At 40.1% G+C, this 15,391-nt stretch overlaps 1 long non-coding RNA gene across 1 annotated transcript in view; it reads left to right on the forward strand.

Moving 5' to 3' along the window:
* The first annotated feature begins 2,780 nt into the window (after positions 1–2,780).
* Positions 2,781–15,391, forward strand: part of LOC141557799 (uncharacterized) — a 36,417-nt gene continuing 23,806 nt past the window's right edge. Inside the window, exon 1 of the long non-coding RNA XR_012486899.1 lies at positions 2,781–2,862. This is a non-coding gene — a long non-coding RNA (uncharacterized LOC141557799). The remainder of the gene's footprint in view (positions 2,863–15,391) is intronic.

Genomic DNA, 15,391 nt, shown 5'->3' on the forward strand with positions numbered 1-15,391 from the left:
AGATCAATACTAGGGAATGTGAACCTGTTACTTCCTTTTTCTTTCCTTCAGTCTCATACTTCCCTCTCTAGAGAAATTCCATTCCAAGATCCCTGCTCATTTCATTTCCCTCTTCCTCTAATCCTTGTGGCTTCTAGATGGGTTTCTATTCTTAACCATCAGTTTTGAATGGCACAGGTCCTGTCAGATGCTTTGTGGTAGGTACCCAAGGGAAAGGAGAGGAGGAAGAAAGAGGAAGCAGTAATACGGTAGAACCCCCACTTGTCCTGTAGATAATCTTCCCTCTCTCCTCCACATTCCAAAGGAACTCTTTCTATCCCTATTTTATGAGACTTTTGGCTGTAGTATATGAGGTTTTAATAGAGGGAAAAAAATAATACCTCTTTTCCTGCTTCACTTCCTCAGAACAAGACACAATATACCATCCTTTCTTCTTACTATCAGTCACTGATGGCTCTGAGGCTGTGAATATCATTAATCCCTAAGAAATACGGCAGTCAAATAAAGGAAGGGCCGGGGGCATCCTGAGCCCACTGCTGCCATCTGCAGCACAAGCCGCTAGCGACTGGCAGCTATCCAGGGTGGGACAATAAAGAAATATCCAGGAGATGGACTGGCAGCATTGCCTTATCAGCTGTGGGCACCCCACCAAACATCCAGGATAAACTAGCCCTTTGTCTCCCTTGATGCTGAATCAAATGGAAAACCCATTAGGGTGAGGGCTTCCTACTTTCTCAAGTCATCTGTCTGTCTTTGTAATGAAGAAGAGACTAGACAAGCTGGAGAGCAGGGTCTGTGTGCAAGTAGGAAGGAGGCTGTGCATATACCAGCAGCCCGATGTGGAATTAGCTCTCAGCTTAGAAAATTTGACCTTGTGCCCTGACCTCTCAGATGGAGATCCCCACTGTGGGTCACAGACAGAGTATTGTCTGTCCTCAAGAAGCATGTAGTCAAGTAAGGTGGATAAAACACATGAGACTGAGAAAAATATAAGGTTGGAGCTGATAGACTGTTAAATATAAGATGTACAAATGTAAAATACAGATACATTCTTTAGAAATTTAAAGTGTCATAGGGAGGTGTCTACCTAATTATGCACTCTATAGAGCTTGAACCCAATAAGTCATTTGGAAGAAGCTCATTGGATCTCATTTTCCCCAGGGTATTGTTTGTCTCGAAGTAGAGGAATGGCAATATGGGGTTGATATGGATTCTGAAATTTGTCTTATGACATAATCTTTGTGTATCTGAGCACACAGATATCTAGGGAGAAATGAAATCCCTGAAGTATTTCCCAATGGATTACTTCCCTGGAAATCAGAATTATGAGAAAGGTCATACAACAGATATATCTCTGTTATAAGAGAAATGAGAAGTCATTGTGGTTTGGAGTAGTTAGGGATGACTTCCTCAAGGATCTTGAACTTGAACTAGGCCCCAAAGGATAAGTAGGTTTTAGATTAGTGGGTACCCTGGGTAAAAGAATGATATGAACAAAGTTTCAGAGATGGGAATATGATGCCCCACCATCCTCATATAACAGCTTTTGAGCTGAGTTTTTTCTCCTCAGCAACAGGAATGGACAGTATTGGAATTATCTCCATTCTTTTATGCTGTCATCTAAACACATTTTTGGGATGTATTTTGGCTTTTCTTCCTTCCTCCCTTCCTCTCCCCTTCCTTCCTTTGTTTTTTTTTTTTCTCCCTTCCTTCTTTCCTTCTTTCTTTCCTTCCTTCTTTCCTTCCTTCCTTCTCTTTCTTTCTTCCTTCCTTCTCTTTCTTTCTTTCTTTCTTTCTTTCTTTCTTTCTTTCTTTCTTTCTTTCTTTCTTTCTTTCTTTCTTTCTTTCTTTCTTCTTTCTTTCTTTCTTTCTTTCTTTCTTTCTTTCTTTCTTTCTTTCTTTCTTTCTTTCTTTCTTTCTTTCTTTCTTTCTTTCTTTCTTTCCTTCCTTCCTTCCTTCCTTCCTTCCTTCCTTCTCTTTCTTTCTTTCTTTCTTTCTTTCTTTCTTTCTTTCTTTCTTTCTTTCTTTCTTTCTTTCTTTCTTTCTTTCTTTCTTTCTTTCTTTCTTTCTTTCTTTCTTTCCTTCCTTCCTTCCTTCCTTCCTTCCTTCCTTCCTTCCTTCCTTCCTTCTTCTTTCTTTCTTTCTTTCTTTCTTTCTTTCTTTCTTTCTTTCTTTCTTTCTTTCTTTCTTTCTTTCTTTCTTTCTTTCTTTCTTTCTTTCTTTCTTTCTTTCTTTCTTTCTTTCTTTCTTTCTTTCTTCTCTTTCTCTTCTCTCTCTCTCTCTCCTCTCTCTCTCTCTCTCTCTCTCTCTCTCTCTCTCTCTCTCTCTCTCTCTCTCCTTCTTTGTCTGTCTGTCTGTCTGTCTATCCCCCAAGAGGACGGCAAATTTCCTATATGTGCATTTCAACCCTGGGACTACTTGATTTTAATTTTGGCTTTCAGTCTGAGATTTCAGTGATGATAATTCTATTCTCTATACCTATACCTTGAGCCAGAATTCTTTTATTGCATAATTCAGTAACCCATTTTTTCATTCCTGGCTCCTTGGGTTCATCTGTGGCTCTATGCTCAGGCCCCCTCCACTTAGGACACTTTTCCCTCTGGGCAGAATCTAATGGCTTCCTCCCCAGATGTTTGGGGCCTCCCAGCAGTCAGAGCCAAATTCTGGGCCTCTCCCCACTCAAGCTGACAGGGCAGGTGAGCTAAAGCCTGGGTTTCCTTTCTCTCCACAACCCAAGACCACGTCCACAAATTCCACGAATTCATTTCCCCTATGAAGCTGGCTTTTATGGCCAGCCCGTGCCAGACAGACTTCCACTCCTCCAGACAGAGAGAGAGAGACAAACTCGTCAGGAAATCTCAGGTGAGCAAAAGAAACCAGATTTCATTTTTAAAGAACAGGGATTTGGGAGTGGGGGGTGGGGAGTCTGGTCCCATTTTGCCAGAGTATGGATTTGCTTTAAGACTCTTGTGACAATCTCCTAAAAATTTCCCTATCTGGATGAGAGCTAATGAGGAACACATTATCAGAGGAAGAGGGAAAAGTGTGGAGAGTTAAGAATCAGTTTGTTTGGGTTTCTGAAATGTGCACATGAAAACACTGTGTGGTTTTGGGACAAATTTAAAACAGGGCTATTCACTACACTCCAACATTGCTACTGTTGATCTAGTGGGCCGTAAAGCATTTACTAGAGCGGCCGAGGCAAACGTAAGCAGCTGTGGATATTTTTCTGTATAATTCAGTGACCCATTTTATAAACATGTGGTTCCTTTGTGGGTTTTTCCTGCCCCCCTTTTCTCCTCTCTCCCTAGCCACCTCTTTTACGGGGTGCATGGGCCGCCAGATGTCTGAGGTTAGGAAAATATGTGCAATGGTGTTTGGTGGGTCATACTCCACAGAGTCTGAACAGAGATGGGGGTGGGATTTGAGGGCGGGAGATGAACCCAGGAGTTGGAATATGAGAACCAGAGAGTCTTTTCTGGTGAATTGAGAATGAGTGAATATGACATTCTTTCCTACTAGCTTGGTCGTGGGCTGGAGAACAGGTAGTTGTTTGCAAGGCTAGACTATTCATTCATTCATTCCTTCAACTTGCTGCTTGAATGCTTGAGATAGATATAGATACACACACATATATGTCTAATTTTTCATCCAATCATATCATCTGCTTTCATCTAATGACCTAAAGCCCTCTCTTGATAGTCAAGTGATAATCATAGTTGACAGTCAACTTTCTTGATCCTTTCAATTTGATTAAGGATCCTACCAAGTTTACTTTGGATTAGTGGATTCATTTAATGGAAATATCTGGATCTTGTGTAATTACATTAATTAGGTTTAGTATTTCTACATATTTATTCAATAAATATTCATTAAGTGCCTATTATGTATAATGGAAGCTAGGTGATATAGTGGAAAATTTGAGTTCAAATCCAACTTCAGACAGCTGAGTAATTCTGGACAAGTCACTTAATCCTTTAGGCCTCAGTTTCCTCTTCTGTAAAATGAGCTGGAGAAAGAAATGGCCAACCATTCCAGTAACTTTGTCCAGAAAACTCAAAATGAAGAGTTGGACATTACTGAAAAATGTCTAAACAACAACAACATTATATACAAGACTCTTGCTAAGGAGACAACTAATAAAACTATTGCCCTCAGGGAGCTTTTATTTACTGAGATGAATAGAACATATACATGGCTTAGTAAATGCATGTTATATTCAAGTAAAACAAAATAATCTAAGGGAATGGGGAAAGTTCTAACAAGTAGGGATTGCTGCAGGTGAGGACCAGGAAAGTCTGTAGCAGAACTATGCCTTGAATGGATTTAGATTATAGGAGGTTGAGGTAAGGAGGGAATATATCCCATACCTAAAGTCAAGGAATAGAGGTAGGATACAGAATGTCAGGTAGATCTATTTGGCTAGCACATAATGTTTATGAGGTGAAGCAATGTGAAATCAGCCTGAAAAGGTAGACAAGAGACAGATTGTGAAAAGCTTTAAATGACAGAGAAGTTTATATTTTATCTTAGAATTAACAAGTTCCTAACTATGGAAGTGATATGATCAGAGTTTTGTTAGAGGAATATTGGTTTGACTGTTGTATGGAAGATGAATTAGCATGGAGGCAGGGAGACTAATTAGGATGATGTTGAAATAGTCCAAGTATAGAATGCTGAGTGCCTGAACTAGGGTGATGGTCCTATGAATGGAGAAAGAGATAACTGATGTCAGAAAGGTAGAATTGATAATATCTGACAACTGTTTGGCAATGGGGATGAGTAAGTGATAAAAAGAGTCAAAGATGATTCTAATGTTGCCAACTTGTGTGCCTGGGAGGAGAAGATTAAGTTTAAGTTTCCCTAATTCGTTAGAAATAAGGTTATTTGCAACAGCAATGGGTTTTGGGGAAAATATAATAATGAGTTCTGTTTTGGACATGTTGAGTTGGATATCTAGGTGAAGATATGCAGTAGACAGTTGATATTATGGAAATATAGTTCAGGAGAGAACTTAGGGCTGGCTATATATATCTGCATAAATATTCATTTGTATAGAGGTGACAATTGAACTGATGGGAACTAGATCACCAAAGGAGAAAGTAGAGGGAGAAAAAGATGAGATAAAGAATCTTGAGGGATTCTCAGAGAAGAGTGAGCTCTTGGTAAAGAAAGATAGGAAGGAATTATCTGGTATGTAAGAGTAAAACAGAGAGAATGATATCACAAAGATCAAAGGAGAAGTATATTCAGAAGGATCTGATTGATAGCGTCAAATGCTTTCTTATCAATAAACAAGAGGATTACTTGAATGGTGATACAGTGCTCAGAATGAAGGGGGTGATGGTCACACCAGATTATATCTTGGTTGTTTCATATTTGGAATATTGGAATATTGATCAGTTTTAGAAACAACATTTTAAAAAGAACATTGACAATATAGGATATGTTTAGAGAATAGAAACCCAAATGGTAAAAAAGTGCATATCCTTTTATACAAAGAAAAAGTATTTAAAGAACTGGGAATATTGGACTGGAAAGAACAAAATATTTTTAGGTGGTAGGGAATACATGATAGCTGCTTTTCAGATATCTGAGGGGTACTCAATAAAAAAGGAGTAAACTTATTTTCTTTGCTCCTCAAGGGCAAAATTGTTTTCTTACTTGTAAAAATGGAATATATTCCAAGTGAAATAATGATGATGATGATGATTATAGCTAGCCTTAATATAGTGCCTACTATGTGCCAGATATTGTACTTTATTCTTTACAAATATCTCTTTTGATCCTGGAAGGTAAGTGCTATTATTATCCTACTTTACAATCCCAACACTGCACGGCTAATAAGGGTCTAAGATCTGATTTGAACTCAGAACCTTCTGACTCCAGATTTTCTAATGCTTCATCTACTAACCCACCTAGCCATCTAGACCATAAGGCCCTTGAGGGCAGGAATGTTTCATTTGTGTCTTTGTATTTCTTTCTTTTCTTGGGGTTCATCATTTTAGGGTTAAGTATTAAGTGTTGGGGTCAAACAGTAAGTGTTAAGTGTCTGAGGCTGAATTTGAATTCAGGTCCTCTTGCTCCCAGGTCAGTGCTCTATTCTGTGTCTTTATATTTCAAGGAACTGGCATGGTGCCTTGTACCAGTAGCTGCTGGTTTGTTGAATTGAATTAAATTGAATTACTAGTTGTTTGGTTAAGTTTCATCAATTCCTTTTTTCTCCTAAGCCAGCATAAACCAGTCTTAACTGGTTGGTTCTATGGGCAATCTATCTGAAATCAGACAGAGTTTTGGGAGGACAGTGTTTCATTAATTTTAAAATACTAAAAAATGTGAATTATTATTATTATTAATTGGGCATTGTTGACAGGTCTTTTTGTCCAAGAACTAAATGGTCTTACTTGTTGTTATTGTTCATTCATTTCAGTTGTGTCTGACTCTCTGTGACCCTATTTGAGGTTTTCTTGGCAAAAATAATAGAATGGTTTGCCATTTTCATCTCTATCTAATTCTGCAGATGGGGAAACAAATATGGCTAAGTGACTTAACCAAGCTCAGGGTCACACAGATAGTAAGTATCTGAGACCAGATTTGAACTCAGGAAGATGTCTTCCTGACTTCAAGCCCATTACTCCTATCTGGCTAAGTTCTAAGTTCAGAGATGCTTATAACCAGAGGTTTGGCTACTAAGACACAATTATTTCCCATTCATGAGAGATGTCTACCAAGAGTCCCAGAAATATTTCAATCTGCACTGGTAAGAATAAGTATATTGACAAAATCAGAGCCTTGAAGGAATGAGCAACTTATCTGGCCACAGTAACATAGGCAGTAAGAGATAAGTACAGTGTCCTTTCTAGTATATCATGTTGCCTTTTATAAGATCAGCAAACTGGTATAGATCTTTTTTGAGAGATGAATATTCTTAAGAGGTTGAAGATAGGGGAAGGATGGAGTAAATCTTACCCTAAATATGGAATAATTATTATTATAATTATTATTTTTTAAGGCTGGGGTTAAGTGACTTGCTCAGGGTCACACAGCTTAGAAGTGTTAAGTGTCTGAGACCACATTTGAACTCCGGTCCTCCTGAATTCAAGGCTGGTGCTCTATCCACTGCACCACCTAGCTACCCCTAAATGTGGAATTATTAGAGGGATGGTTGAATTGATGTCAAAGAATATTGGTGGAGTCAAGTTTTTGAGGGAGAATCTCACTTGGCTCCAGTCTATTTTATTAACCTTTATCCTAAATGCTATCACAGAAGAATGGAACATCCTGGCAGTTTAGGACTTTAGGCAAGAATGCTCAGAAAAATGAAATCCAGAGAAGAGAAATATTTTCCCAAATTTTCATATATCTTATGGTCCTTAAAGGAGAGAAAAGGGAATGTTAGTGATACCTGCCCCTCCCCCCCAAGTGCTCACTGGGAGTTATAAGGATGTTTCTTCATTTGTAGATCTATTGAAAAGTGCTTGAGAATCTCATAGTTTATAATCCTTTTGTTATAATTTACCCCTTCCTAAATTTTTCTTTAGGCCATGGCGGGCTCCAATAAGCCCAACTTGATCAATCAGCAGAAAGAGACATAAGGAGAGAATGAAAGAAAGAAAATGAGAGACAGAGAGAGACAGACAGACAGCCAGAGACAGAGAGAGACACACACACAGAGACAGAGAGACAGAGAGATACACACAGAGATAGAGACAGAAAGACAGACACACAGAGAGATAGACAGAGAGAGAAAAAGAAAAGAGGCAAAGAGAGGAGAGAAAAAAGAGCAAGAGAGAAGAGGAGAGACAGGCAGAGAGAAAAAGAGAAGAGACAAAGAAAAAGTGAGAGACAAAGAGACAGAGATAGAGAGAAACAGAGACAGAGACAGAGAGACAGAGAGAAAAAGGAAAAAGGGTGAGAGAAACATACAAAAAGAAGGAAAAGATGGAGAGAGTCACATAGGAACAGAAAAAGAAAGAGATGGAGAGGAGATAGAGACAGAAAAAACCAGAGAATTAGAAAGATAATGAGACTTTAAGTAACTATTATCTGGAATAAAGGAATGCTATGCCAGTCTAGAATTTCTGCCTTTTCACACTACTTTTGCCTCATCCAATACCCACAAGTGGCAGCAGCCAAATATTTCTGCACCTCAGAGTACCACAACAGCTGTTTTTCTTGCTAAAATATGACATTAAATTTTTTTGGATGGCTTGATAATTCTTTGACGAAAGTGGAAGACGGGACTTCTTTTGCTTGCTCCCTTTCTCTCCTCCACTCCCCTCTCTGGCCCAAGGGTTGATAAAGTTCTCCCTGTTCAGACAGAGCACAAACAGAGCCCCCCAGTGCTCGGTCCAGGCAGCCCAGCCTGTCTCAGCCAGGCCTCAGAGTGAGAGGCCTCTGAGGCGGGAGAGATGGGCTGCCGTCTGTCGAACCTTCCCCCTTGTTATTCTTGGCCCATGATTCCAGCCCAACAAAATCTCTGCCAGAGGCAATTACAGAGTTGACATCTTGTTTTGCTGATGGTTTGGACGATGTCAAAAATGTTCCACCGGGATGCAGAGGGTGTGGGGGTGAGGATGTGGGGCAGGAATTGGGGGGGCCTGAGAAGGAGAGCAGGGGGGCTCAGACCAGGAGGTTCTAGAACATTAGAGGAAATATCAGGCAACTTAATTTTTGTTTTTAATTTCTAGTAATATCATCTTAAAATTGTAAACTAATTAAATGTGAGAGACATAAAGGACCATAGGGATTGTCTAATCCAACCATACCATCTAACTGATGGGGAAACTGAAGTCCAGAGAAGGGAAGCAAAGGTCACACAGTCACTAAAGTCTGAACTAGGTTAGGGTTGAGCATGATTAGTCTATGAACCTTAATCATGGGTAGTGGGAAATGAGCCTGCCTGATTGAATTTCCTGAAAGCATGTGGAATTTGTGACCTGAGATACTTCTTTGTCCTATTACCTCAGTATTGTGGGATAATTGTGGATCCTCTCCCCAAAGGATCTTGTGTCTAAGGAACATACCCCTATAATACCCCATCTGGAGTTATACCTCAACTCATGTTATTTGGGTCTCCTAATGGGTACTGGAAGTTACCCGTGGGAACAATGGGTACCACAGCCCAAGGTACATTGTATTTCCTACACTCCTAAAACTCCTAAACTCACAAACTCTTACAAATACTTACCTTTAATACTCATTATACACAATTAGCTCTATGAAAAGGTATCCACTAAAATGGCAGAATAAGAAAAGTAGCTGTAGAACATTCCCTCCCATAAACTTGGGATACAGTCTTCCACAGACATACTCACAGTACAGGTGCGAAGAGTGGCCATAAACATAGAGCAGCTTGATAGGGAGGGACATACCTAATGAATATAAATGGGCAGAGCGACTCACACCTCTGGTACTATGGGTCCCTAGTGTTTTTTCTCATGATGTCTTCAAATTGTTGCCCCCTTTGATCAGTGTCTTTGCTGGACAAGTTGCTCAGCTAGGTTTCCTGATTCTGCTTCTCTTCAAAGGTTGATTTCCAACTGTAGTGTTAATTCTCTTTTAAGTCCATAATTGACTCTCTTCTCTAATACCACAAACCCTATTCCTTGTAGGTGCCTTCACTACTTCCTCTGATTATTTGGGCTTTTCCCCTGTCATATGTGGTATCGGTATCTCTTCTTGGAAAAATATATCCTTTGTAAGATAGCTAATGGCAAGGGTCAAGTGGTAGCAGTGAAAAATTATCTGGTAGAAGTCCCAAGATGAAAGCCTCCTTCTTGAACTGGGTTCTTTCTTTATAAATGGCTCTCTTCTCTACTGCCTAATTGCCCTTCTACTTTTATCAAAGAAGAACTTCTTTACACTTTCTAAAGGGAGTAGCAAATGAAAACTCTTCTATGTTCTCTATTAAAGACATAGAACCTAGGGGCAGTTAAGTGGTTCAATGGTTAGAGCACCAGCCTTGAAGTCAGGAGGACCTGATTTCAAATTTGACCTCAGACACTTCCTAGCTGTGTGACCCTGGGCAAGTCACAGCCCCAATTGCCTCAGCAAAAACCCCCAACCAAACAAAAACAAACAAACAAACAAAAAAAAAAAAACCCCAAACACACACAGAATCTCCTTGCTAGCTATCTTTTCTGTAATTTCATCATTTGGACTGAAATAGAAATCAGGTAATCCAAAGTGTCCTGAAACTCCCCCTTAAAGGCCCCTTCCTTGTTCTGATTACCAATCCTATAGTTCCATCACTATTCCCAGCTCCTCAAAACCAAACTAATCGAGAAATCTTTTCTGAGTAACCTCTGTGTGGTCAGATGCATGATAGGGAGGTATCATGGTGCAATGGAAAGAGTGATGAACTTGGTGAGATAAGCCTAGAGTTCAAATCCTGGATTTGCTACTTGATACTTACATGGGTTAGTCACTTACCATTACTAGCCTTTAGTTCCCTTATTTGTAAAATGAAGTGATTGGACTAGATAGCTCTAAAGTCCCTTCTGGTTCCTGTGTGCCAGGAGGAGACAGCATAGGTACTGCCCTCCAGGAGCTGATGATCCAGTTGATAAGATGACCTGCAAATAAGAGGCACAAGAAGAACCTGAGTATTGTCTGTGCTTTTTTGTTCTTCACCCATACCCTCAGTTCCAAATCAATGGGGATTTTCCAAATAAAAAATAATGCTAACTGTATCATACTCTCAGCACCACCCCCAAGACTGAGGATGTGGCTGGAGTAGAACTAACTATCCATCCACTTCTTTTCCTCCTACAGTGGCTCTTGGCAGGTCTTTGATTACCCTCCCTTACTTTGTTTTCCAGAATATTGCCTGGCCTACTAATAAGAGCAAGCTCTAGGTAGCTGGAACTAAACCCTCCCAGAGGCAGTTGCCAAGATCCCCACTTCCCAACTCACTGTTTCATGCTTCAGAATCTCCAAATGTCAGAACTAAAAAGAACTTACATGGCTACCTTATCCAGTTACCTTATTTTGCACAACAGTCCCTTAGATTTGCGCAAAAATTTGCCAGTTTACAAAATACTTTCCTGTCTGTCCTTTTAACTGACCTTCATAACAACTTATGATGTAAGGCTGGATAGAACTGAGATTGTTACCTGAATTTAATGGATGGGGAAATTGGTCCCTATAGAGTAGAGAAGAGACTTCCTAAGACACAAAACTAAATCAGAGACAGAGTTAAGACAAGAATGCAGCTCTCCCTAATTTCCAGGCCAGATTCTTACCTCCAAAACAGGATGTAGGCAGATGTGGTTCCTAACAAAATGAATCTTCAGGAAAGCTGAGCCTTTCTGGCTATAGGGAGAGCAAACTATTCCTTGACTCAAGAGGTATCCTGAAATTTCATGTGGCAGTAGCATTCCCATTATCTGTAGAATAGAGGGTTTCAGGCTAGAAGGTTCCCAGTCTTCTTTAAAGAGTCCTGTTTTTATATGTCCTGGCAGAGGCTCTTTTTCATATTTATTTATCCATTTATTTATTTATTAGAATAGATTTAAAAATTTTATTTTGTTAAATGTTTCCCAATTACAAGTAAATTTCCCCCCCTCCCTGAGGCTTGGGTTAAGTGATTTGCCCAGGGTCACACAGTTAGGAAGTGTTAAGTGTCTGAGACCAGATTTGAACTCGGGTTCTCCTGAATTCAGGGCTAGTGTTCTATCCACTATCCAGCTGCCTCCCATACAAGTAAATTTTTTTTAACATTAATTTTTTAAAATGTTGATTTCCAAATACTCCCCCTTCTTCCTGCACCTTGAGAGGGCAAGCCATTTGATGTTGACCTTACATGTGAAGTCAGGCCAAATATATTTCCACATTAGCCATGTTGTGAAAGAATCCCCCTCCCCTAAGAAAAATAAAGCAAAAAAGTATGCTTTAATCTGTGTTCAGAATATCCATTCTCTCAGAAGGCAGATAACATTTTTCATCATGTGTCCTTTGGAATTGTCTTAGATCATTGTCTTGATCAAAGTGGTTAAGTCTTTTAAAGTTTATCATCATTGCAGTACTGCTGTTATTATGTACGATGTTCTCTTGGTTCTGCTCACTTCACTCTATATCAGTTCATATAAGTCTTCATAGTTTTCCTTGTTTGTAATTTACTTTAATTCCCCATTGCAATTCAGCCATTCCTCAATTGATGGACATCCCTTTGAGTTCCAGTTCTTTGCCACCACAAAAAGAGCTTCTTTAAATAATTTTGTACAAATAGTTCCCCTTTTCCTATTCTTTGATCTCTTTGAGATACAGATCTCTTTTGGGATACTGTAGTGGTACTGCTGAGTCAAAGAGTATGCATAGTTTTATAGCCCCTTGGATGTAATTCTAAACTGTTTCCCAGAATGGTTGGAACAGTTCACAACTTCACCAACAAAACATTAATATCCTTATTTTTCCATATCCTCTCCAGCATTTGGTATTTTCCTTTTCTATCATGTTACTGGCAGAGCATCTTAATATTAAGATAAAGGCAAAGGAATGGGGTTGAAAGGGATGGGTTAGTAATCTGTGTTGGATATTGGCAAGAGACTGGATTCTTATTCTTTGGCCAAGGGAGCTACTATAGCATCAGGTGCTATGAATCCAGAGAATTAAGATCCCTTTGGACAGATGTTAGGAATGAGAACTCATTTGCAAAATTTAGTAGTCCCTTACCTCCTTTTGTGTTATTGTGCCAAGGGGTGGAGGACAGAAATGGCCAGTCATCAGGTGATAGCAGTGTTCAGAGCACCTGGAGAATTCAATTTCAAGAGCCCGGTCCAGCACATGGCTAGGACCTTTGCCCTTGGATTATCTTCAGGCTGGAAATCCTTTCAACATTGTGGTTGGAACTTGGGAAAAGGTTCATGAGATCCCCAACAGAAGGATCAGAATGTAAGCTTAAATCAGTGTCAGCCTGGACCCCCAAAGTTGGAGGGAGACCACAGAGGAGAATGGAAGGGTGTGTATCCAATGTTTATCTCTGGTCTAGTTTAGCAATTTATATACAACAGACTCCTCAGTGTTCTGAAGCTCAGGTCTCTGCTTCTCTCCTGAGGGTATGATTTTTAGTTCCAGCTTTGTGATAAATTCACTGGGTGACTTTGGCCATGATTTTTTTCTTCTTCAGACCTTGGTTTTCCCAGCTGTAGAGTGCGGTATATCCTTCCTGTCCTTCCCACCTCATGGGATTCTTGGGAGAATCAGAAGTTCTCTGAGATACCTGGGGGATTGTTCAGAGAGGGTAGGAACCTAATCTCCAAATAGGAATCTTCCTATAAAACACTCCCTTTTAAGACCCAGCTAACAGACTATTGGAACTAGAAGCTACTTTAGGAGGTCACTGACTCTAATTTTTTCACATTAAAGAGGAAAATCAAGGACAGAGAGGAGAACACACATGTGGCTAGATTGAGGTCCAAGACAAGCCTGGAGGTGCTATTGTTGGGGTTTGAGGACCAGAATTTGAATTTGGCTCTCAGGAACTCATGCTTCCTTTCTCCCCCTAGGAATTTCCAGACTTTCCATGAAATCAGAGCCCAGAGCCCAGATTGCTGTTCCCTTTAAGGAAGGCGGCTCAGTACTCCCTTCCAGGCCAGAGAAAGTTAATCCCAGCTCCTTATCACAGCTAAGGAGCCAGAGCCTTCTCAGAAGAGAGATTTCACTCTGCAGCTAATTCGTTGGCTCCAGAGTACTCATCACAGTAGTTCTACTTAGGCAATTACATTAAAAAAACATCTAATGAAATCTTGGTGACACAAAACATGAGCGTTTATATTGGCCTCCTGTGTCACGGAGTTGATGTTGGCCCAGGGCCTCAGACAGACATTCTGCATTCTTCAGAGATTAAACCTTCAAAAGTTCTTGAGGGGGAGGGGGTCAAGAAGGGAGGGGGACCCATCTGCCGCCTTCCCTTGAAATTGTAGCACTAATTCCAAACACATGGAAACTGTCCAGGGAAAGGGGAATGGATTTGAACATAGACATACACCATATAATAAACACACACACACACACACACACACACACACACACATACACATACGTTTCCAAGCTGGAAGGGAGGAGGAGAAGACAGAGGGACAGAGGGAGACAGAGACAGAGGGAGACAAAGACAGACAGAGAGACATGGAGAAACAACAACAACCTGACATATTTGTGGACGGGACACTGGGGCTGGAGAAAACTCTGAGACAAAATCATTATTAGTTCTTGCTTTGCTCCTAACAAGGAGAGTGATCTTAGTTAAAATCTCCTCCTCTAAGCCTCAGATTCTGTACTTCATTTGTAAAATGAGGGGCTGGATTAGGGATCCCTAAGGTCTCTTCCAGAGGGAATGGTCTACAATCCTGGTTAGTGAGAGCTTCCTGGGTCTGTGAAAGGCTGAGGGAGTACACTCATGCACTAGAGTTTTGTGAAACAGACAGAATGCAGGAAATTCCACAAGGACACCAGATATAGGACGTCCCAAAAGTCTGAGGATAATTTGAAGGGTGTAGAACTTAAAATGCTCTGAAGGTGCAGAGGAGGGCAAGAACAAACACACCCAGGTGAAGGGATCAGACTAGACAGGGTTTAGAACTCAGCTACCCTGACTGCTGATTTAGCAGATAAACATGACTTGGGGTCAGGGAAATCTGGGTTTGAATTATGCCTCTGTGAACAAGATGCTTAATTCTCCTCATGAACCTCAATTTTCTCATCTGCCAAACAGGGATATATTGTGTGCACCTCAGAGGTAGGTGTAAGACTCCCATGAGAAAATGGATGGGGAGTGCTTTGCAAACCTTAAAGCTTCATGTCAATGCCAGTCTATTTCACTTTTCCAAATGCATGTTGAATAGAAAAGTATGATCTTGTCTGCTTAAAAACAGGATGAAACTTGAATTAGCTTGGCTAAGAAAGGAATAAAGCCATCTATAAGGGGACATTTTCATAGCTCCAGGCCTCTATTTGTTATCCCAGATTTGGAAGTATCATAGCTAATAGCTAACATTTCTATAGCATGTACTATGTGCCAGGTACTGTGCATGTGCTGGGCACTGTGAAAGTACTTTACAAATAGCAACTTTCTCATTTGATCTTTGAAACAACCCTGGGAGATAAGCAGTATTGTCATCCCTACTTTATAGATGAGAAAATTGAGTCGAATTAATTAAATGAATTAATCTGGGTCACTTAGCTAGTAAGTACTATATTTAATTAAGCTGGATTTATCTGAGGTTTTCCAAGTTTCAGACTCAGCTCTCTATGTACTATACCTCATAGTTGCCTATCAACTTTTATATTACACTTACCATGTGCCAGGCACTAGATATTATGAATATTCATGGTTATTATCTTTTTTGATTTTTCCAACAACCCTGGGACGTAGGTGCTATAATTATCCTCA

Source organism: Sminthopsis crassicaudata, chromosome 2, assembly GCF_048593235.1.
Source record: "Sminthopsis crassicaudata isolate SCR6 chromosome 2, ASM4859323v1, whole genome shotgun sequence".
In the NCBI taxonomy this organism is placed as follows: domain Eukaryota; kingdom Metazoa; phylum Chordata; class Mammalia; order Dasyuromorphia; family Dasyuridae; genus Sminthopsis; species Sminthopsis crassicaudata.